Source organism: Podarcis filfolensis (assembly GCF_964270895.1).
Source record: "Podarcis filfolensis genome assembly, chromosome: 1".
In the NCBI taxonomy this organism is placed as follows: Eukaryota; Metazoa; Chordata; class Lepidosauria; order Squamata; family Lacertidae; genus Podarcis; species Podarcis filfolensis.
In genome coordinates this window covers 123,732,292-123,755,107 of record NC_139604.1, presented here as the reverse complement: position 1 = coordinate 123,755,107, position 22,816 = coordinate 123,732,292, and positions in this window count along the sequence as shown.

Genomic DNA, 22,816 nt, shown 5'->3' with positions numbered 1-22,816 from the left:
AACGGCTTTTTATGTCATGTGAAAGCTCAAATCTAATGTAATTCACAGCTAGGGAAACCTCTGGGAAATGGAACAAAGTGCTGTGAGAATGCAACTTTAGCAAAATGGTTCTCTTCCTGAATTATGCCCACAAACCGGGTGCAGAATTTTGAGGGGCTGTTTCTGCGCAGCTCCGCTCTCAAGCTGGTTATCCAACAGTGTTGAGCTCAAGCTGGCAGAACATCAGTGCAGAGTGATGCCCGCGGTGCCGGAATCCATTGCTTTTTGAACACGGGGTTTACTTTTCCCCAAACAAGGCTCACGAGGGCCTCGTTTATGGCGTAGTAAATCCAGGGTCGGTGTACTTGGCCTTCAGACTGGCGCTTAACAGCACACAAGGCGTGACTCGCCGCAGCCATTACTCATGCCCCGTCACAGCTTCTGGCTTAATTACAAAGCACTAAAACATGAAATAACAAAAATAACGATGGGAATAAAAACGGGCGAAATAAAATATGTATAGCTAAATTGGGGGTGGGGAGGGAAAGAAGCTCCGCAAGTGCCCAGTGGTCTCAAACATTAACCCATCTTCTTGTTGGGTTTACACATAAATGTTGGATTTATCTGCCATTGGGTTCTCGTACTGGGTGGGAAAACTGCTTGGAATGAACTAGGTTGGTCTAACGAAGTTTGCAGAACTAAGCCTGGAAGTAGTTTCCATCTTTGCCGAGTGGACAGAACGTGAATTAACTTTGTTTTGGGGTAGAACTTTGAATGATTTCTAATTCACTCTCTGCACTTTGGAATCTTTGGATCTTTAAACATCTTAATTTGGGGGAGAAATAAACAAAACAATTCACAGTGCAATAAGACCTGCACCAGCAGCTGGTCCTTCAGGAGGCTGGGGAAGAGACTGGCCATTATTGGCCTCCCCAATATTTGCCTTTTGCTTCTGTCAGCTTCCTCCGGAGTAAGGATACGGGAGCCAGCTTCAAGTCATCTAGCCTGGTGAGAGGTACCTGTTGGGAATTCCATTCCTCCTGTGCTGCAGATGTGTGGGATTGTTACACATCACATGTCTGTTTACATTCCATCACTGATTGTTGGAGTCTTGAACGGAAAGGGAGATACGCCGTTTCCGCTCTGTATATCTGTTCCGGAGCCCAGGCCGCTAGCTGAGAAGGACGCAAGGCAAAGAATCTGCGTATGTGTGCGGAGCGGTTTGTGCTTCTGTGCATGTGTGAAGTGCAATTTAGTGCTTCTGTGCACTAGCAAGTGGCAAACCCAGAAGTAACCCATTCCAGTACTTCCGGGTTTGCTGCGGACGTTCGCTAGACAAGGTGGACATTCACGGAGTATTGCTTTTGCACTTAGCAATACAGAGTGGAAACAGCGTATCTCCCTTTCCACTCCCCTCTGAACTGTGTTTAAGCCAGACTCTTTGGAGTACAGGAAGACCAGTACCAGAAACTTTGTTGTTGTTGTTGTTGTTTAGTCATTTAGTCATGTCCGACTCTTCGTGACCCCATGGACCAGAGCAGGCCAGGCGCTCCTGTCTTCACCAGAAACTTTACTGCTGGTTAACTTTTGTTTTTGCTTTTTTATATATAATATTTTTTATAGTATTGAATTTATTACGTGTTTGCTAAATTGTCCATCTTCATTATTTTGAATTTACTGGCATGTTTGGTATTTTGTATATTTGTATATTTCCAGCGTTCTCTATTTTGATGTTTTTGAATGTTTGCTGCTTTGGGTGTGGCTCATTGTGGAAAAAGCAGCATATAAAACCAATCAAACCATACCCTATAAGATGCAGGCCAAGTATGGTTGCCAGCTGAGGAGAAAACAAAACCCGCCTTGGTCAGCAGCTGGACCTCATCACCTGGTAATATTTGTTCTAAAAGGCACAGGAGCAGGGGGTGGGAGCAAGTTGGCAACCTTTGAGCCAAGCAACAAAGGGAAATCGCTGGCAGTCTTTGACAAAAAAACACACAAAGTTCTTCTGTAGCAACTTCATTGTCAATTAACTCTTGTTTTGCTTTGTACTGTATGTACTTCAACTTAGGTTGTGGGGTGGTTTTTTGTGGTAATATTGAATAGAATCTGTGTTTGGATTTTTGTCATTTCTTAATCTACTGACATGCTTTGTATTTTGTATATTTGCATTCTGAATGTTTTATGCAAGCCAGTTTGGGCACAGCTCATTGTGGTAAGACAGCATATAATCAGTCAGTCAGTCATTCAGTCAGTCAACATTCCACCCTTTCTGTAGTTTGATGTTTTCTTAATCTTAAGTATATTTTGCTTGGAGAAACAATAGCTTCCTGAGCTGCCATAGGTCCTTCATTATTGTTGGTCCTCACTGCCTCCTTGTTCCTGTCACCTTGCTCCTGAACCCATTGGATGGGGTCAAAGGCCCATCATAGCCCAGTTGTTCAGTTCTCACAGCAACAAACCAGATACTAAAAGTCTTCAAGTCGGTGACCGTTACTATATCTTGTGGGACAGAAATCCACAGCTTGTCCTCCAGGTTTGACGTGCTGCTTGGTCCTGATTCCTGGCTTGCTTCTCAAACCTTGTATTCTTGACTACTGTCTGGTCCTGTGCCTTCTGGTTCTTGGTTTGCCCTGGATGACTCCCCACAGCCAAGCAGTGACATCATACAGAGGTTGAGGGCAGGGTCAATGGGTACCATGCCCCTCCCCCCAAACTCAGTCATCATTGTTGTTGTTGTTTAGTCGTTTAGTCATGTCCGACCCTTCGTGACCCCATGGACCAGAGCACGCCAGGCACTCCTGTCTTCCACTGCCTCCCGCAGTTTGGTCAGATTCATGTTGGTAGCTTCGAGAACACTGTCCAACCATCTCGTCCTCTGTCATCCCCTTCTCCTTGTGCCCTTCATCTTTCCCAACATCAGGGTCTTTTCCAGGGAGTCTTCTCTTCTCATGAGGTGGCCAAAGTATTGGAGCCTCAGCTTCACGATCTGTCCTTCCAGTGAGCACTCAGGGCTGATTTCCTTCAGAATGGAGAGGTTTGATCTTCTTGCAGTCCATGGGACTCTCAAGAGTCTCCTCCAGCACCATAATTCAAAAGCATCAATTCTTTGGTGATCAGCCTTCTTTATGGTCCAGCTCTCACTTCCATACATCACTACTGGGAAAACCATAGCTTGAACTATACGGACCTTTGTTGGTAAGGTGATGTCTCTGCTTTTTAAGATGCTGTCTAGTCATCATATACAGTATCTAATGAGGTCTAATGTTAGGAAAAGAACACTTGAATGTTATTCTCCTAACATAGGGGTCACTGACCTTTTTTTGACCAAAGGGCACATTTGGAATTTTGAGAAAGTGCCATGGGCACAACTCACAAAATGGCTGCCATGTCTCCCCACCCATCTATGGTGGTGGGTTGACATCTATACCATCCTTCTTCTTCTTTGGTGATCACTTGTAGCTGAGTAAGATTGTCTTCCATAAACACAGTTTTAACAGTGAGTCTGTAAGTGACTGTGGAGGCCAATTCTGGATCCACACGTCCTTCCACAATGGGGACATAGGCGTCCGAGCAGGAGTTGATCACGGTGAGGGTTTGCCATGCGTGCCTTCCTCTTAATGTGTTTCTCCCTTTTGTCCTGAGTTTGAGCGTCTTCAAAGTCCATGACACCTTCAGTAAAGGCTGTTCTCCAACTGGAGCACTCGCAGGCCAGTGGTTCCCAGTTGTCAGTGTTTATACTACATTTTTTAAAGATCTGCCTTGAGAGAGTTTTTCAACCTCTTTTGTTAACCACGAGCATTATGCTTTCCATTTTGAAGTTTGGAATAGAGTAGTTGCTTTGGAATGATAATCAGCCATCCGCACAACATGACCAGTCCAACAAAGTTGATGTTGAAGAATCATTTCTTCGACACTGGTGATCTTTGCTTCATCCAGTACACTGATATTAGTTCGCCTGTCTTCCGAAGTGATGTGTAAAATTTTTCGTAGACACCGTTCATGGAATCTTTCAAGGAGTTGGAGATGGCATTTATAAGTGGTCCATGTTTCACAAGCATACAGTAAGGTTGGTAGTACAATAGCTTTGTAAACAAGCGTTTTGGTTTCCCTGTGAATGTCCTGATCCATTGCCACACTTGCTCACTCACAAAAAGTTCTTTGAGCTCTGTTCAGAAAGGAAGGGAGGGTCTATATCCAGTCTAGCCATTCAATGGAAATGGAATGTGGACATATTTAAGGGTGCATGCTCAATTTAGAAGAGATCAAGTCAGTGCAAACAGAAACTGAGCAGAAGCACAGTCCCTTGTACTTGATGGGGATATTTTTTTGAGGGGATATCAATTGATTCTTTTTGTGGGCACCATATTGGTAGGCACTCTGGAGGGACACAGGTGGCGCTGTGGTCTAAACCACTCAGCCTCCTGGGCTTGCCGATCCAGAAGGTTGGCGGTTTGAATCCCCACAACGGGGTAAGCTCCCGTTGCTCTGTCCCAGCTCCTGCCAACCTAGAAGTTTGAAAGCATACCAGTGTGAGTAGATAAATAGGTACCATTGTGACAGGAAGGTAAACGGTGTTTCCGTGTGCTCTGGTTTCCATTGCACCAGAAGCGGTTTAGTCATGCTGGCCACATGACCAGGAAAGCTGTCTGTGGTCAAATGTCAACTCCCTTGGCCTGAAAGCGAGATGAGCGCCGCAACCCTTTGACTGGATTTAACCATCCAGGGGTCCTTTACCTTTTACCTTACCTTAGACACTATGGGTCCTGGAGACCCCTGTCTGACATCTTGAAGTGCCAGATCCCCCACCCTTTTTTAAGGAAATGAACTCTTGGTGTTCTCATTGCAAAGCCCAGCTTTTGGGAGGAGATGTGTACACATCTTGAAGTTTCTCCATAGAGCAATTTGCTCAATAGCACAGGAAAGATCTTGTCAATGCTCCAGAATGTCTGGATAGGATGCAGCAGGGTTTTTTATTGTATTCTTGGAGAAGGTTGAAGCTACTCTAGGGAGGAAGAGGTGGAAGCCCGGAACAATATCTCTCCAATTTTAAAGAGAGGTGAAAAGGAAATGAAACAATAATAGCGTTTGAGGCCAACGATTCACAGGTAAAAGAGCACATTGAAAAGCTAATTTGGGGCTGGTGGGAACTTTTTCTCATATTGTATTGTGCAACCTACTTAATGATACCTTTAACTTCAAAATTTGGCATGCACAGCTTTCAGAAGGAACCCCCGGAGGGTTGCGGGACTAACCACGGAAGTGAAATGTGTGGCTTCAGGTTTGCGTTCTTTGTTTTTCGTTCAAAATGTAACTCCCATATTGAAAGCTACTCCCTAGACAGGAGAAGAAAAGCGCTTTTAAAAAAAGCTTTCATATTTAATTAGTTTTTGTGTCATAAAAACCTCCTGAGTTCCCCTCCCCCCTTTTTGGCACAGTTTGCTCCAGCGAGGGTGGGGAGGGCTGGCAGTTAGATTTGAAATGTTGAAGAACTGTGGCTTAGCATGTGAAGTTTTTTTCAGAATCTCTGCACAACAGGCTGTAATTAATGGCACATGAGCCAGACCAGCAAAAAACAGGTAATCATATGACTGATTTATATCCCATCTTTTTCACCCAGGGTTGCATGCATAGCTATCCCCGTGTGAGGTAGGTTAGGCTGAGGGGCAGTGACTGGCCCAAGGTAACCTAGTGAGTTTCATGGCCATCTGAACCATATTCTCTCTGACCCTAGTCTTGCATTCTTACCACTATACCAGGCACATCCAACTCTATGGAGACTGAGCTCTACTCCCAGTTTAACAAAACTGGGAGTGATCTTTCTTTGGGGGGGGGAACCAAAGTTGTTGAGCTTTTTTTAGGGGTTGAAACCTTTAATTAAATGCACAGGGACTGGAAGGTGTTTAAAGGATACTTGCAAAACCATATTCAGAACTCCTATTAGAATAAACAAGTTCCATTTTAAATACTGAAATACTAAATAAGATGGATAACAATGTGTAATAGAAAAAGAAGCAGAAAATTGGGTTAAAGGTGTGTGAAAGAAAGTAATAAAAGTGGAAAGAAATTGCAATTGAGTAGATTGGAAGTCTAACACAAAGGTGGGGTGAGGGGTAAGGGATGGTGATGGGAAAAGGAAATATCTGTGGGATTGAGTGTAGGTATGTTTGAACATTTTTAAGGTATGTTTGTATGCTTGTGTATTCGTAATATGTGTGTATTAATGCTGAATTATTTTAATAATAAAAACTTTTCAAAAAAAAGAGAAAAGAACCTTTAATTAAATAGCTCACCCTACAGTCCGCAGCTCTCAGTCCTTCACGCACTTTCCCATAGGGAAATAAGGAATAAACAAAAGCACCGGCAGCAAAGAGGGGAAATAGCAATGGAGGTGAGGCACGTCGCAATCGATCAGGGTCATGCGATTGACTGGGATCGACCTGGAACGCCCTGCGATCGACCGGTAGATCGCGATTGACTGGTTGGACATGCCTGCATTATACCATACTGGCTGTTGTGAAGCAACATCAGTTTCCCTTGCACTCAGCAGCCAATGCAAGGGACGGCTCTACCATTAGACAGAGTGGTATTATGAAAGGACACCAAATGGACAACCTGTTATTTCTGAATTTGTACCGCTAGTGAAAGGCACATTTCTTTTGCCCTAGGTGCCAATCGGCTTGGCCAGCCTTGGATGCGGGCGGATGGTGCATTCGATACTTTGCCTCAGGCAGCAAAATGTCTTGGACTGGCCCTGGGCAATGCACTGGCAGAGGTGGCAGGCAGGCAGGGCACCTGTGAGTAGGCCACATGGGCAGCTTCTGGTGCCTAAAAACCGCCTAATGGCTAGGCCCGTTCTGCTAACTCCTAATAGGAGTGTCCCTGTTGAGAATGCCTCGTTCCAGGATGATATAAACTAGAGACCTGTCCATTCTGGTTTCTTATTTTCCAACCTTATGCTGAGTTCGCCATATTTCTCCACTAGCTGGCATTTTTTTGATTTTTTAAAAAGGTCTCACCAAACCTGACAACATTGTGCAGTGAAGACAACACTCTTCTTGTTTGCTCCCTTACCTTGCCTTTCTTAGAGTTGAGATTTATTTTACTTTTAAAACACATCTGCGCAGTAGCCTTCATGGAACAGAGTTTTCTGTCAATCAATCAGAGGCACAGACATACTTGGGCTATTATTCATTCTGGGAAGTTATTCTCTCCCCTTGGATCACTGGCCTAACATTTCCTCCTTAAATTTACATTTGTAACTGTACTTAAGACAAGATATGTTTTATTTCACGTGGGTCGGATCATTTGTTGTCCCTGCTGATCAGGCATGCATGATTACCCTGCAGATTAAAATGAAGGAATTAATTGTCATCTTAATTACTTGCAACTTTTAATTAATACCCACAAGGGCAAAAAAGGTTCCAGGATGCAAAATATGATCATACTTGCAGGGAGTGGGGGGAAATAAGTGATAATCCTGGGTTCAGATCCATGAATATAACAGAAATTTCACTGGTTCTGATAAATACCGTATTTTTTGCTCTATAAGACTCACTTTTTCCCTCCTAAAAAGTAAGGGGAAATGTGTTTGCGTCTTATGAAGCTAATGCAGGCTGCGCAGCTATCCCAGAAGCCAGAACAGTAAGAGGGATTGCTGTTTTCACTGCACAACGATCCCTCTTGCTGTTCTGGCTTCTGAGATTCAGGATATATTTTTTCTTGTTTTCCTCCTCCAAAAACTAGGTGCAGCTTGTGGTCTGGTGCGTCTTATAGAGCGAAAAATACGGTATATCTTTGAACGGAATGCAAAAAATATAGTTCATCCTTGTCAGTCTGCAGAAACTGATCTTGCACGAACTGCAGGAGAGGATTGTGCATCATAAAATCATAGAGTTGGAAGGGACCCCGAGGGTCATCAAGTCCAACCCCCTATTATGCAGGGATCTCATTCGTTCATTAGATTTGTATACCATTTCTAGGATAATAATCATTTTGAGCATTCGAAAGGAAGGAAAAAACCTCCCCTTTAGGCAGACACTTGCCGCTTGCTACCTGACGACTTCAGGACTGCAAATCACCAAATCTGACATTGATTGATTGACAGGTGGGTGGCCTTGTCAGATCTGGCCTGCAAGGCAGATCCTGATCTGGCCTTTGGAGCCGAAAAGGTTTCCCACCCCCTAATGCAGAACTCTACCTCCTCTTTTTGCAGACCATGTCCACCTCCTCTTAGAAGCCAAGAAGTCACAAATGCAGTGAAGGCTGTTTTGAGTAGGAGAGAGTCAACAGAATCAAAGGCAAACAGATCCCGTCCCTGTGAAAAGTGTGAGCCTTGCACTGGCCTTCCTTCTTCAACATGCCAAGCAATGACTGAGAGGCTATAAAGCCTGCCCTAGACTTTCCTTCATTGCTGTGAAATATATACCCTCTTGAGATAGCAATGAAAGATTATTGGGTTTATGCACTTGCAGGAACAGAGGGAGGGAGGGTGATGGTGGCCGAGGGAAAGGCAAGCAGTTCTCCATCCTCCTTGTGGTTAAACATTTAGTTTCCTGTGTTTATTAGGGCAATTTCATAAGAGGACATGGTTATAGCTCCAAAGTTTGCAGAGACTGTGACAGGCGGGTGCTGCAGCCTGTGAGGCCAGGCAGGGAGAAAAGATATGTGAGCTCTTGATGTGGCTGTGAAATTGATGGCTTGTAAAAGGTGGAACAGATCTTTATCATGAGCAGATCTTCCCCCAGTTGCTGGTTTCTCCTCAATGACCCTCTCTACCCTTCATCCAGACAAGCAAGAGGCATTTTCAGGGGTCCAGGGCATGTTCCAGTCAGGCAAAAACACTGTTGAGGGGCATAACATGGGAAGTGGGAGTATGGAGCAGGTTAGGAAAAAGTCCCAAGGGCCAAACAGAGAGGCTGGAGAGAGGCATTTGGCCCCTGGACCTTGTGGGAAGCCAAGGCCCAAGTTTGGGGCAAGTACTCTTGGGTGAGAAAACCCCAGCAGAGATTTAGCATCGCAAAACATGCGGTAAAAAGAAGAAGCATGGAAATGTAGGCTCTAAAATGTGCCCTTCAGGTGAGTCCCAAAATTATCTGCTTTTAAAAGCTCTTTCCAAGCTTTTCCACTCCCCAAGCACAGAAATAGACCACACGCTTGGTAAACCATAAAATGGTTTACTTACAAAACTCCTAAATGTCAGATTCATGTGCTTTTACATGCAGCTGTCGAAATAGATGCCCAGGCAGCTAAGCCATGATAATTTAAAATGGCACCATAGTGTTTTAAATGCATGGCACAAAATGCTGGACTTTCAAAATGGTGCCTCAAATGGCATTTGAGGAGACAGCCTGGTGCACTTGGGAGAGCAATATTTTCTGATGCAGTCAGTTTGAAGACTGATTGATCGGTAGAGTAAGGAAATGTTCAACAGAAGGAGGAGGATCTGACTGGCTCTTTTTCCATGGCTAATCTGCAAGAGGAGCTTTGGAAACGGGAGGAAAACAAAACAACAGTGGCTTTCTACGGGGACAATATTGCAAAGTATCCAAGACTTGGGAGAATAAATTAGATAAAAGCTGGAGGTAACGAACCTGCAGAATTCACTTAACCTGTGTTTGATGGGCTGGAAAGGAAGAAATTAAAAGGCTAGAAGGAAAAGGTGGAAGCACCAGAATGTGAAAGTAATTAAAGAGACCATTTCGCTTTAAAAATGAATCACGCCAGAGAGTGCTCTAGAAATCGAAAATTAACGTGCAGCGCATGTCTGGGATGAGCAATGGTGGGGAAATGGATACAGTTAATATGGGTTAACAAGCATGGTGCCCTGGCACAAAAGGCAAATGGCATTCTAAACAATTCTTTTTAAAAATGAAACATCCCTCCCATCTATTGCTCTTTTTCTATGAAACCTTTAGGTTGCAATCCTACATCCTCTTAGCAGTGAACTCAACAGGACTTCCAACTGGATAGATATGCATAACATTGCACTGCTAGCTTCCTAACAACCTTGTAAGGTAGGCTGAGCTCAGAGATAGTGACTTGCTGAAATATGTGGCGGGCTTCATGAGTGAATAAACTGAGCCTGGGTTTGGGAGCATATAGGAACACAGGAAGTTCCCTTCCCTGCTTGCTTCTATATGCCCCTTTCTCCCAAGTTGGGATTCAAGGCAGCTTACAACATTCAGAAGCAACATGATAAAATACAAAGTAGTAAAAAACTAGTAATCTAAAACTATTAATCAAAACACCTCAAAGCTGGCAGTTAAAATGCAGTTTGCGCAGCGATCAACAACATCTGCACCCTTGTTTCCCAAAACCAGCCTGAACATGAAGGTTTTAGCCTGCCAGTGGAAGGACAACAAAAAAGGGAGCCAGTCTCTCCGCGCTTGAGAGAGAATTCCACAATACGGGAGCAGCCACAGAAAAGGCTGTCCCTCGTGTCATCACCAACCGTGCTTCTGATGTTGATGGGAGTGAGAGAAGGTCCTTCCCTGAGGATCTTAGCAGCCAGGCAGGTTCGTATAGGAGGATACCAAGTCAGATTATCTAGCTCAGGGGTGGCCAACTCCCAAGAGACTGCAATCTACTTAAAGGTAAAGGGTAAAGGGACCCCTGACCATTAGGTCCAGTCATGACCGACTCTGGGGTTGTGGTGCTCATCTCACTTTATTGGCCGAGGGAGCCGGCGTACAGCTTCCGGGTCATGTGGCCAGCATGACTAAGCCACTTCTGGCGAACCAGAACAACACATGGAAATGCCATTTACCTTCCCACTGGAGCGGTACCTATTTATCTACTTGCACTTTGATGTGCTTTTGAACTGCTAGGTTGGCAGGAGGCAATCTACTTACTCCCTACTTAATTATGGAGGAGGAAAGCCCTGTTTTTTGGGGGGTTCAGGTCAAAGTTGTTGAGTTTTTTTAGGGAGGAGGAAAGTCCCGATTTTAAGGTGTTTTTTGGGGGGTGGGGGTGGGGAGAGGGACAGCCACTCACCAACAAATCGCTGGGGGGGGGGGAAGCCTCACTCAGTAAACTCCGTCTTCCGTTCTGCAGATCATGCAACAATGGAGGACGGGGCGAGGGGGCCGGGCTGGAGTCGATTTTAGCAATGCTAAGGAAAGGGACCATGCAATCAACCCCAATCTACCAAAACCACCTAGGGATCTACCCGTAGATCACAATTGACCTGTTGGACATCCCTGATTTGCTTAATATTATCCACAACCGGAGGTGGATTTATGGGAGTGTGGCTCCTTCACCCGCACTAGGCCTAGAGCCACAAGGGCACAACAGATATGATTTAGTATGGAGCATGAGAGGTTGGGTGTGTGTTGAATTTTGGCGTTGCTGAAATTTGAGACCCCAAGGTCTACTACTGCTACAACTGGGAGCTGGGAACTGGGTCTCAGTTAAAGGATATTCCCAGCCCTGTTTGGAGATGCTGGGGTTGACCCCAGGATCTCCTGTATGTAAAGCAGATCCTCTACCCATAAGCTACAGCCTTTCCCCTTCCCTATATCTAAGCCCTGGACTTGAGCCAGTGGACAGCCCTGCCATTTTCTGTGGGGGGTAAAACACTTGCTATTGATCTTTGACACTAGGGCAGGCTTTAGGGTTGCTCCCTCCAAGCTGGTCTTTGGATATAGCTCAGTATCTGCCTGATCTTGTGCAGAACTAGGCTTGCTTAAGCCCAGTGAAATCTTGGAGAACTTTTACCTATGCCTGTGATATACATGACCTTCTTTACTGAGGGTGTCCTGCAAAGGGCTCCTGTGGCTGCTGTTCCTCATCCAGATCTCTTGTGGCTACAGTGGTACCTTGGGTTACATACGCTTCAGGTTACATACGCTTCAGGTTACAGACTCCGCTAACCCAGAAATAGTACCTTGGGTTAAGAACTTTGCTTCAGGATGAGAACAGAAATCGTGCTCCGGCAGCATGGCGGCAGCGGGAGGCCCCATTAGCTAAAGTGGTACCTCAGGTTAAGAACAGTTTCAGGTTAAGAACGGATCTCCGGAACGAATTGTGTTCTTAACCCGAGGTACCACTGTACATTTACTAGAAGCTGTCCGTTGTGGCCGGTGCTGGGAGTTATCATTTCCAGGTGGCAACATTATAAGACATGGCACCATCAGCACACACATGCACCACCGTGACATACCAGGAGAGTATTCTTGGATGACCCAGAAATCTCCCCCCCTTCCACCTCAAACTCTCACAGAAAGCTCATCATTACCAAGCCAACTTTGAATCAAGCCACAGCGAATTTGCCCATCCCTAGAACCGTGTGTCTTTTTTTTAAAATACATTTATTTATTTATTTGGTTTTTCAGATTAAAGTTTTACAGGCACATATCCAGCATACAACGTAGAAACCAGATTCCAAAAAACCTCCTGGACTTCCCTCCTCCCCTTTCTGGGTCCTATTGTTAATCATTTCCTCCTGCATCTTTTATAATAATCCAAATCTTTTACCTCTCCATTGTGTTCAAAATTCACCATTAAACTACAAGTGTTATTCCAATCCCACTAACGTTTTTAACTCTTTACAATGGTTTTTAAGGTGAATAATAAATTTTCCCTGTTCCTTATTATAATTTTGGTCTTCCTGATTTCTGATTCTTTCGGTCATTTTGGCATAACCCGTCAACTTGATCTGCCATTCTTCTTTGGTAGGGACTTTATCTTCTTTCCATCTCTGGGGCAATAACATCTGCACAGCCGTGGTCACATGCATAAATAGTCTTTTCTGCTCCCTTGGGATTTCGGCACCTAGAATTCCTAAAAGAAAGGCTTCAGGGTTTTTTGTTTTTTTATATAGAAAAGAGAACTGTGTCTTGACAATACTCCTAAATGGAGAGAGAAAGAGAGAGATGCAGCCTTGCAACTCATAATTACAAAGCTCATAATTACCATGCCAATTATGAATCGAGCCACGGGGAGTTTGCCCAACGCTAGGAGGTTGTATCTTGGCCATACTCTTAACGCAGAGAAAGAGAGCCATGTAATTGTGGAGCTCATAATCACCAAGGATTGGTAGCCAAGTAGGACTATGTGACTTGTTGCATCAGGATTTCTCTTGTGCAATAGAACCTTCACACTTCCTTCTTCTGTACCTCCTCTAAATCTGTTCTAGCAGTCATCGTCCCCAACCCTCTGGAGCAGATTGGGTAAGGTCAAGGGGCATATGCAGAAATAATAATAATAATAATTTTTTTTTATTATTTATACCCCGCCCTCCCTGGCCAGAGCCGGGCTCAGGGCGGCTAACACCAATAAAGTTACAATAAAAAAACCCCCAATTTAAAATACAAGTTAAAATATACTTTAAAATGTAGCCTCATTTTAATAGGAGCCCATAGATCAAATCCATAAGGGGAGGGAAACATAAGGTTGGACATAACAGACTGAGTCCAAACCAAAGGCCAGGCGGAACAGCTCCGTCTTGCAGGCCGTGTGGAAAGATGTCAAGTCCCACAGGGCCCTAGTCTCTTGTGATAGAGTGTTCCACGAAGTCGGGGCCAGCACTGAAAAGGCCCCGGCCCTAGTTGAGACCAATCTAACCACCTTGCAACTTGGGACCTCCAAGGTGTTGTCATTTGTGGACCTTAAGGTCCTCCACGGGGCATACCAGGAGAGGCGAGTGGAGGAGGGTGGCTAAGTTCCTTGCACTCATTGAGCCTGTACCTCCCTAAGCTCGTAAATACCAAGCCAACTCTGAATCAGGCCACGGGGAGTCTGCCCATCGCGAGAAGTGTGTATCTTGGCCATGCTCTTGACAGAGAGAAGAAGAGAGAGCTGTGACTCTCTGAAGTTCCCCAGGTAGGTCGTTCTCTCTGAAAGTAGAGCTAGCCCTGCTTAGCTGCTCGGTTGAACAGATGAATCATACAGCTGCAGGAAAGCGCTCAGAATATCAATGTCACTCAGAGAGGAAGGATTTGACATTGCATCCCATGGGCACGGGCAGCGTGTCCATGGAGTGCCAATAATAGAACATGAAACTAGAAAGGGTAATGCAGGACATATGGGCAATGTCAGGAGTGCTCAGCATGTGCTTGCCTCCAGCCAGCAATGGAGACCGTTCCGAGTTATTTGCAAAGTGGGAAGGACCAAGAGCGGGGTTAAATGGCTCTGAAAGAGACCGGCCGGGTGGTACATTTCCGTCAAAAATAATGAATGGTTGTTAGCCAGGTTGGTTGCATTCTCTCTCCCCTCTTGGAGGCAGTATGCCTCTGAATGCCAGCCGCTGGGAGATTTAAGTGGAGTGGAGTAAATGCTGTTGTGCTCAGGTTCTGCTAGTGAGTATCCAACACTGGCATGCGGTCCTGGAAAGTCCCCTACAAGGGAATCATAGACAACTGCCAGGTTGGAAGGGGCCTGTGGGGTTATAAAGCCCAACCCCCTGCAATGTAGACTTGTAATCTGGACTTGTAATCTGGTGAACCGGGTTCAATTCCCTGCTCCTCCACATGCAGCTGCTGGGTGACCTTGGGCTAGTCACACTTCTTTGAAGTCTCTCAGCCCCACTCACCTCACAGAGTGTTTGTTGTGGGGGAGGAAGGGAAAGGAGATTGTTAGCCGCTTTGAGACTCCTTCGAGTAGTGATAAAGCGGGATATCAAATCCAAACTCTTCTTCTTCACAGCTGAAGAATTCCTGACAGATAAACGTGTGGCCCTTGTGCTGGAACCTCTAGGTTAGATTATTGCAATGTATTAGGGGGCTGGCAGAGGACAGACTGAGATGTGGTAGGATGCTTTAGGCTGGAGACAGGCAAGCGGTGAAGAGAAAGTGCTTTGACTTGACTGGTCTTGACTCCACAGTCAGATGCAGCAATGCTTCTGAATACCAGTTGCCACAGGAGCAGAGAGTGGTCTTATGCTCAGGTCTTGTTTGTGGGTCTTCTGCAAACATCTTGGTAGTTGCCGTCGTGTGCCCATGCATCATTCTTTTATTTGACTTTTGCTTCTGGTCAAACAGTGTTTGCTGGTTGTCAAAACAACAGCAAAACCTGCCAAATCCAGCTTTACCAGAGGCTGAAGTGGAATAAGCATACACACAAGTAATGTAGTGTGTATTTATTTCAGAAAATAAATTACTGTATGCCTATGGATAAATTTGGCTAGGTCCTTGCAGTTTTAATTTTGGCTTTATTTAGCAGTATTGCTCATGGTTTTTTGTTTCACTACTATTTTAAATTGCAACCCACCCAAGATCTGTGAGATAAAAATGCGATCAATTAATCAATTAAAAAGAAAACATTTTGTGAGTACATTATCTGCAAGAGGAATGGCACTTCTTGCAATGAACCTAAGCTTTCATCCACTCTGCTAACAACCAACAATTTCTGAAGTACGGAACACGTAAATCTCTCCTCCATCAACCTAGCGGAAGTGGTCATTTGCATAAATATTGTTTGCAAAGAGCAATTAGCACTTCATTTACATGTAGGAAAGTAGTCATTTACACATTTCCCTCTCTCTCCCAAAAACAATTTCTTCACCTATGTGCACAAGCCTGATGTGGTGCGTTTGACATGCTAATAAAAAGATGCTAATAGATCATTTGAAAAGCTGGTGTCAGAGTTTGCTGAAATATTGATTCAGCCAACTGATGTTTTGATTTTGCATTACTTGAAAGCAAAAAAAAAAAAAAAGCATAATGATTTTTAAAAGCTGCTTCCTTTAAAAAAAATATTAAAAAAATAAAATGCCAGTGTTTGTATTTGATGAGTACAGAACATTTGCCTTCTGAGGGGGGCTTTAATGGATGGTATTGCCAGAAAGATAATAAATGTCATTACTAAAGCAAACACCTGAGAACATTTCAATTCTACCACTAGTGTGATAGGTGCTGATTATTGCAGCTATTAATACATTATATTTCTGAGTGTTCAAAGTTTACAGACATTGTCTCAGGAAACACTGATAGCAGAAACACACACACACGTGATAATTGCAAGCATTGGTGTTCCCAACACTTTTCAACAATAACTTTATCAAAGGAAAATAATCTTCTGTAAAACCAGTTAGAACAAGATTGCTCATCCCATGCACAGAACCATTTACATGCAATCGGAGACCCTCAATGAGTTATGAAGCCTAGGAACACTGAAAACAAATGCCCCATTTGCAACGAACGGTTTGCAAAATTTGGTAGGAGGAAAAAACTCTTAAAAGCCCTGCAGGGTAGGCTAGAATTGAGGTGTTCCATGGATTAGTTGGGGGGGGTGACCCTGAGATCTGCCGAGTAGAAGTGAGAGGGTAGCACTCTGCATTTATTAGTTACATACTTTTCCACATATAAAATGTGGGTGTTGGGGTGCTGGTGTTTTGTTTTGTTTTGAAATAAATAAATGAAGGCTGCCATCTGTACTGGACACTGCGAATACATCAGCTGGTGTCTGTTGAATCTAGTTATCGGTAATCAACAGGAAATTGGGCAGCCCGATTGGCTTTCAAATCAATATGCTAGGGGGCCTTTCTGAAAATCAGCTGATTCTTTAATGACTCACGTCATTATTCTGGATACAGCACCACTGACCAATGTCTCACATTATTAACGAATATAGTATTGCTTTTCTAGGCATTTGCTAGAAGAGGAAGAATGCATGGTTTGGTGGCAGGCGGCCGCTATGTGCCCATCAGACAGTGCTTCTTGGCAGAGAAGAAGTGGCAATGGCTCTGAGAGCTCTGAGATGCTGCAAGGTGGTCCTGTGGTCCCACACACCAGCCCAATATCTGAGCAGTGCAAGATTTCAGGGGTTCCAGGTGCTAACCTAGGGTTCGTGTTTCCTTTCAGAATGAGGCATAGCGGAGACTATGGTGTCTTTATGCTTTATGGTTTATGTACACACATATATAATATGAGCCTACAATGGAGGAGTTCACAGCATTAACACCACAAAAAGGTCTTCTTTCTCCCATAGCCACAGCCTTGGATTCAAACAGAAATCAAACATTGCTCTCAAACATTGCTCTGACTCTCTCTCCAGCCTGCTGCGTTACCTCTAGGTCACATCAGTACCACTTTCACCTCTAAACTCAGGCTTTGTCCTTATAACTATCTCTGAATTGAGGGAGAGACCTCACCCATTTGGGATCTAGCACAGAGCCCCCTTTCCTTTGTTCTATAAATGGCCCATCACCCAGGCAATCACCTAGGCAATCACCTAAACACAGGAAGCTAGCCTGGCTTATATTTTAACACTTGCTGTATTCAGGGGTTAGAAGGATCTCACATACATCCTACTTCCTCTCCCACAACTCATAACATACTATAGAAGTTCCTATGAGTGTCTAGGATGCGGGGTAGGGAATGAATATGGAATCATCCCTTAAGATAACTAGAGATGCTCAGAAGGGCTGTAGTTCAGTGGAAGAGCCTCTGATTTGCATGCAAAAGGTTCCACCTTTTGTGTCTCTAAGTAGGGTTGGGGTGGCCTGAGCATTTGAGCCAAGTCGAAAAAGGGATGTGCAAATCAGGTTTTCTCCAGGATAAAGTTGCACAAACAAGGCACCAGCATGGTGAACAACCTACCTTGAGCTGCTCTTTACACATAATTCCTGCCATTGGGACTACAAGCAGGGCATTTCCTGCATGAGATGGTATATGGGGAGATGCTCCTTTCAGTAATTGGGTATCCAAGTCAATTAGGACTTTATCTTGCTTTATATTTAAGGAAAGCCCCATAGCTCAGAGATGAAGCAATTCCTTTGCCTGCAAATGGTCCAAAGCGTAATCCATGATGTCTCCAAATAAGGCTGGGAAGTCCCAGAGAGCCACTGCCAGTCACTGTAGACAAAACAGAGTTAGATGGACCAATTTTAAGGCAGCTTCTTCTGTTCTTAGGATCGAACATGGAGCATAATGTATGCAAAGCATGCTATTTATTGCTGAGCTCTGCCTGGCTTCAGCTTCAGCTTAAAAATGTCACCCCAAGTTGCAGCTGGAAACACTGGCACTGCACTGTAGTGCTGAACATCAGTCCAGTGCAAAAATACACAAAATTACTCCAAATTGTTGAGATGATGATGGTGATGATGTCTGCAACCATATTGACTTGTGTCCTTTGGCAGGAGGGAGGCTCAGTTTAAATTTCACAAGGTGGCCGTGTTTCCTCTTTCTATTTTTGTGCCTTTTTACATTTTTAAGTCAGAGCCGTTGCTTCCAGAATAAAAGCTATGAAGATCAGCTCAGTGTTAATAATTGCCAGGGGAGGGGGGAAAAATGCATGAAGAGGCTGTTTCTCACATCGGACTTCTCACCCTGCATGACAAATGCTAGCCTGGGCAGATTAAAAATCAATGCGCGGTACAATATGTCATACATAAAAGCAAGTACATGCAGTTAATTGGCAGGTCATCCATTAGTTGCTATTAGTGTGGTTGTCTATGGCTGTAGTACAGAAAGCCATCGAGATAGGGAAGGAGACAGATTATTGGCTGGCGTAAATCAACAGAGATCTATCGAGCCCAATTGAGTCCCAAGGATTTAGGGCATTTTCACACCAGCATCTGTTTGCATGAGTTGCTCTGTTATGTACTGCTAGTACTTGGCAATGGCTGACATCGAACACCATGTTGTCCCTGATTTGCAGCTTTATTCTCTTTGTAACAGATTTGAAGTTCTTGAAACAGGGATTCAGGAACCGACTCTGGAACATACAGTAGATGGACCAATGTCATCCACATGGTGTTAGAGATTTTTTGGGTGTGTGTGTGTGTGTGGATCCCCCTGAACCCTAGAGATTAATATATGCTATGATTTTGATTATGAGGACTGTGAAGGGAGAAATATAAGCTGCAGAGAGCCAGTGTGGTGTAGTGGTTAAGAGCAGTGGACTTACTTGTAATTTGGTGAACTGGGTTCGCTTCCCCGCTCCTCCACATGCAGCTGCTGGGTGACCTTGGGCTAGTCACACTTCTCTGAAGTCTCTCAGCCTCACTCACCTCACAGAGTGTTTGTTGTGGGGGAAGAAGGGAAAGGAGATTGCTGGCCGCCTTGAGACTCCTCAGGGTAGTGATAAAGCAGGATATCAAAACCAAACTCCTCTTCTACCTGGGCTGGCTTAGGCAAACCAACATGGATGACCTATGGCTATCAAAAGAACAAAAGAGGGCCATTAACAATACAATAGAACTCTTTCCCCTTCGCCATGAGGTGTGAACAGAGACAGGGGTTTAATAATAGTAATAGTAATAGTAATAATAATAATAATAATAATAATAATAATAATAATATATTAAAACCCCACCCATCTGGCTGGGTTTCCCCAGCCACCCTGGGCAGCTCCCAACTGAACATTAAAAACATGATAAAAAAATCTAACATTAAAAATTTCACTAAACAGGGTTGCCTTCAGATGTCTTCTAAAAGTCATATAGTTGTTTACTTCTTTGACATCTGATGGGAGGGTGTTCCACAGGGCAGGTGCCACTACCGAGAAGGCCCTCTGCCTGGTTCCCTGTAACTTTGCTTCTTACAGTGAGGGAACTGCCAGAAGGCCCTCGGAGCTGGACCTCAGTGTCTGGGCTGAACAATGGGGGTGGAGACGCTCCTTCAGGTTTAAAAGGTTGCCAGGGCAACTGTGTGCTTGAGGTGACAGGAAAAGGGAGGCTGAGAACAAGGGTTGTTGGGAAGAAGACGCAGGAAGAGGGGCTGAGATCCATTGGGGGGGGGAGGCTGGCTACAGGGCTGGTGGCAGAGATGCCTTGGGCTCTAGGGTTGCTCAGCTTTGGGGTACAAACCCCTCTTGAAATGACCATGCAGTAGGAACTGGACTCCCTCCATGCAGACTGAATGTGTAGATAGGTGAACAAACCATATTTCTTAAAGCCACAAAAGTCTCCACCGCATCTTCAGACACTTCAGACCCCATGTGAGTGCCTGGGACCCCATGGGCTCTTGCCACCGCTCAGCAGAGAGAGGGGCAGAAACCAGACTTTTGTAACAATATATGTGACACTCGTATATTTCTCCTTGCAGGAAGCAATGAATGAAGGTCAGGAAGCAAAATTCTGACAGGACAGAGGTCCTGTGAATTAGGAAGGTGGCCTTTTCTAGACAGGGCTGCTCTCCTGAAGAACCAGGTCTATCGTCTGGAAGTGCTCCTGGATTCAGCTAGATTCCCGCAACTCACAGCTAGATTCCCGCAACTCACTCTGCATGGGGTTGCCATTCAGAATAGTCCAGATGCAGGCATATAGTCCAGATGCAGAATAGTCCAGACTACAATTTCCATCATCCCTGACAACTGGTCCTGTTAGCTAGGGATGATGGGAGTTGTAGTCCCAAAACAGCTGGAGGGCCAAGTTTGGCCATGCCTGGGACTCCAGAGGCTGCAGCTGGCACAAAATGCAGCAACCAGAACATTAATGATGGCATTTGCACAAGGCCATATAATGCTGATCATCAAATAGCTGTGATTCCTGTATTGCAGAAGGTTGGACTAGATGATCCTTTTGGATACCAACTCTACAATTCTGTGCTTCTATGAATAGCTGCACTGGCTGCCTATTTGTCACTGGAACCAATTCAAGGCTCCAGTTTTGAGGATTAGGACGCACTCAGCTGAATTCCAGTCTTGAGCTTGACACCTACTTGATAATCAGCCTTTGTTGTTCACCATGTGTCCCCAACCTCTGTCAACCCGAACCTGAAAGACCAAAAACTTCCGTATCTGTGTGTTCCTTCTTCTTACAACATCTAAAGCTCCTCTTAGGAGACTGGCCTTGCCTTTGTTCCATCTGCTTGGAAATGTACATTTTCTAATCCTGCTGAGCCGCCTTTGCTTCTAACCTCCCCCGCAACCCGCTCCCTTGGCCTCCCCATTTCCAGTACTGTTTACTAGCTTGTGAAATCTAATGAAATGTCACTGAGTTCATGAATCTTTCTGTCCCAGGCTTGTGAGTTACTACCTGAATTATGGGTCAGTTTCAATCATCTGGGAGAGCTGATCTCTCTGGTTTCTCAAAGGGCTATGCTTTGTGTTGCTCAAATAACTGGAAAGCTGCTTTAAACAGACAACTGGGAATTCCCCGTCATTCACACGAAACCCAGGCGCAGAGCAAAGCTGGCAGAGTTACTACTGATGCCAATATTTAACATTTATATAGTGCCAGCAGTGCAAAAAATAAATAAAATAAAATAAAGGCTTTGTGCAGGACTCAGAAGTGACATGATCCTTGCTGAGAGGTCTTGCTTTATGGCACACCTTTGCTTTTCATAGAGTTATAGGATTATGGAGTTAGAAGAGCTCTTGGAGGTCATCCAGCTCAACCCCATGTTCCGTGAATAATAATAATAATAATAATAATAATAATAATAATAATAATGATAATAATTTATTTATTTAAACACCGCCCATCTGGCTGGGTTTCCCCAGCCACTCTGGGCAGCTTCCAACAAAAGATTAAAAATACATTAAAACATCAGCCATTAAAAACTTCCCTAAACAGGGCTGCCTTCAGATGTATTCTAAACGTCAGATGGTTGTTAATTTCTTTGGAGCTAGACCTCAGTGTCCGGGCAGAACGATGGGTGTGCAGATGTTCCTTCAGGTATACTGGGCTGAGGCCGTTTAGGGCTTTAAAGGTCAGCACCAACACTTTGAACTGTGCTCGGGAACATACTGGGAGCCAATGTAGGTCTTTCAAGACTGGTGTTACATGGTTATGTGAAAGAATCTTGCAAGTACAGCACCCTGTCTCAGTCCTCTTTAATCCCTCCACTGTAGGAGAAGCTCTGACTTTCCAAGGGCTCCTCCAGGTCACCTGTTTATTGATCATTCAGCCTGATTTGCTTGCACAAAGCTTAAGTGGGAGTAGAATGATATCTCGTCCTTTATTGTATGTTTGCTATGATTTGTTTGCAAAAATGGGCCATAGCTCAGTGGGGGAACATCTGCTTTGTGTGTAGAGGGTCCTGGGTTTAATCTCCAGCAACTCCTGTGTTCTTACATTTCCTGGATTATACGACAAGGAGCATTCATTCTGATTTGCTTGTGCAGTGGTTATATGCCTCCCCCTTAATCAGTTGTTTATGTCACACTTTTTTTTTAAAGGTGCATTTCCCCATCTTTCTTTCTTTCTTTCTTTCTTTCTTTCTTTCTTTCTTTCTTTCTTTGGATTTGTTGTGCTGAGAGAGCTTTGATTAATGCTCATTTTGCAAATCTAAATTTCCAGTACACAACTGACAAAACAATCTGGCAAAACATTGATAAGGGTTAAGACTGAGCTGCAAAATATTGTTGTTGTTGTTATTATTATTATTATTATTATTATTATTACTACTACTACTACTACTACAGTTGCCTCCTTGACCACCATTTCAAGGTGATTTACACATAAGAGCACTAAAAACAGTCAATAGCACAAAAACAACAAATACATTTAAAACAAGACTAAAACACTAATGAGTGGACATGGTAAAGATCCAGCTGGGAAAACCAAAAATGTCTTCAGCTGTTTCTGAAAAGGGCAGATAGTGCACACCTGCCTGAATTGGGAGGCTCCTGGTTCAAATATCGCCTTTGCTAATGAACTCAGTTTGTGATCTTAAGAGTCACCCAGATTTGCTTTTGTGCTGCATTTCATGGCACAGGTCCATGCTGTAAAGCTCCCTGTCCAAGCACTCTTTTTTTTTTTTTTAGACATCACCGTGCCAACAAAGGTCTGTATAGTTAAAGCCATGGTTTTCCCAGTAGTGATGTATGGAAGTGAGAGCTGGACCATAAAGAAGGCTGATCGCTGAAGAATGGATGCTTTTGAATTATGGTGCTGGAGGAGACTCTTGAGAGTCCCATGGACTGCAAGAAGATCAAACCTATCCATTCTGAA